Raw genomic sequence first — 2,529 nt, 5'->3', positions numbered from 1 at the left:
ATGTTACCCACTATTGCTACTGGCACAACTAAACCTGTGCAAGGCTCTGCCAGGGATCTGGAAAAGTTAGCATGACTCACTCAAGTCAGACAGACACATGTACTTTTCTCCCTCTCTGCATGAGGCCCTTAAATATGTTCATTTTCACTATATATTGTGATTTTCCATTTGTAATCAGCCACTAATGAGGTTGTATCACTTGAACAATAATCCAAAACCACAAATAAACTGCTTGTAATGGATGTAGAGAATTTTTTTTGATTATTCTTAATTCTCTTTACGCTTAAACTTTTTAAGGTTTATATCAGAGTTACATCTTAAAATTCTCTTCCAAAGATTTCCCAAGGCTTTAATGTTATAAAGTTGGTATTACCACCGTTTTGTAGGTTCAGTCACAACAGGTTTTATAGTTTAGCTTTAAAAGCTTCATGTTGGTAAAGGATTTCTCTCCTTGAGCCAGAAACTTGCCCCTGACTTGTAGGAAGTCGTCCGAGTTGTTGTTTTAGTACGAAAATTGTATTGATACTGATTTACAGCAACTTTTGAAGCAAAGTTGGAGCTACTGTACTTAACTTTAGTTCGCAGGTAACATGTAAATAACATATAGCAAATCATATATTTTTTTAATGCACTGCAAGTTTGCAAAAGTATCATACTGAGCGGAAATAGCTGATTGAAATGATCTAAAAAAATCTCCTATTAAAGCAGTACATTGAATACCAGCAAGGTTCAGCTAAATTAGAACATTGCCAAAATAAAAAAGAACTTTAGCAAGCAGCATTTATTTAGGGCAGTTTTACTCAGATCTTCAGAATTAAAATCTGCTTTTGATCACATGCAAAGGTAAAAATGATGAATACCTTTATTTAGCATAAACGATCTGCAATATTTGCATTTTAGCTGTAATGTTTCTAAAAATACACAATTAAATGTCTATATTTACAGATAGGTGTAATGACTCAGAACAGAGGGACCCAGTATTCAGGCAAGACAGAATGGGATAATTTAAAAAAGATTTTAATTTAAGCAATGACGACATTTGCGGCTCTGCAGCAGCAGCGGCTAGGGCGTCCAAGGTAGGTAATCTGGCGAGAGGAAACACAAATTAGTGACCACGAAAACCTGACAAAGAATAATCTGAACATGGGAGTCTCTAACCTGGTGTGTTCAGAAAAATTAGATTTCTCTTATTTAATATATTAATTTATCCTGTTTACTCACTATAAAAATTTTCACTCAGTCTGTTTAACCTACAAGACCACACAATTCTCCTGAGTGAGGGCGTTTGTAGACCAGACACAGCTTCTTCCCAAGACAAGCCAGATTATTTCTCAATGATTATTAATAACATGTTACTGTCTAACCAAAGTGTCTGTAATTTGTTTTGACTTTGACTACTTTCCATTGTTGTAAGTAAGGGTGAACACGCTCTGTCCAGGCAGAACAGGGTTGAATACGGAGCAGTAAGGGCTGTATGATGAAATGTTCTCTCTTTGTGAAGATATTAAAATAAAGTGCCGACTGAGTGAAATCCATCGATCTCCATTCATTTAACTGGGATGAATAGCTGAATACTTTTTTACACTACACCTCGTTTATAATTCAGTCCTTTCCCAAAGAACGAGGTCCTTGCCCGAACAGATGACTGAGGATGGTAGGATGATCGAGAGGGCGAAGTCAAGACGCAGATCCAGGTTCAGTCCACAGTAGAATTCAGCATAATCTGAAGACAGGCCAGGCAAACAGATCAGAACTGGTCAGGATCAGCCAATCAGAACACTATAAGTAATGCTGGAAAACTCTCAACACCAAAGGCTCAAGAATAATCTGCAATTAATGACTGGACCTTCAAAAGAGGCAGGAGCAGATGGATTAGATAAGCATTGATGAGAAAACCGTCAGAATTGGACAGGTGGATGAAATAAGCAATAATCCAGTCATCAGTGCCAAGATCATGACAATAAGGTGCAGAGATTTTGCAAAAAAGATCTGGATGATCTGAACGCATGAGTCACTAACCAGGTTTAGAGTTCAGTCCATGCCCAGAGAACAAGGTAGATACCAGCCAGTCAGCTGAACAAGACGCAACGCTTGCCACACAGCGAGTTCCAGACGCCGAAGCCTTGTAGGACACAGAACTGACTGGAGATCAGATCCGAGCAAATGACTGAGGAGGGCAGGATAATCCAGAGGGTAACGTCAGTAATCAAATCCAAAGTCGTAGGCAGGCAGAACTCAACAAGAGTCTGAAGACAGGTCAGACAAGCAGATCAGAACAGAGGCAGGCAGGTTCAAAGACCTGAAGACAGAAACAGGTCAGGATCAGGCAACCAAAACACTACACTGATAAAAATGACTTTTTGGTGTTGTAAACTCTATTAGAGTATTTGTAATAATTTCTAATTAGAATTTTTAAGCTTCTGTAAGAACTAGAGTTTCTTAAGTAAAATTGTAAGATAGCGCTTTATTTTGAAGCGCCGGGCTGTGATGACGTCACCGGCCGAAATTAAAATTGATAATATCTCAGAA

This window comes from Cyprinodon variegatus, unplaced genomic scaffold (genome assembly GCF_000732505.1).
Source record: "Cyprinodon variegatus isolate N-32 unplaced genomic scaffold, C_variegatus-1.0 Scaffold701, whole genome shotgun sequence".
Classification (NCBI taxonomy): Eukaryota; Metazoa; Chordata; class Actinopteri; order Cyprinodontiformes; family Cyprinodontidae; genus Cyprinodon; species Cyprinodon variegatus.
The sequence above is the reverse complement of the archived record's forward strand: the minus strand, read 5'-3'. Positions refer to the sequence as shown.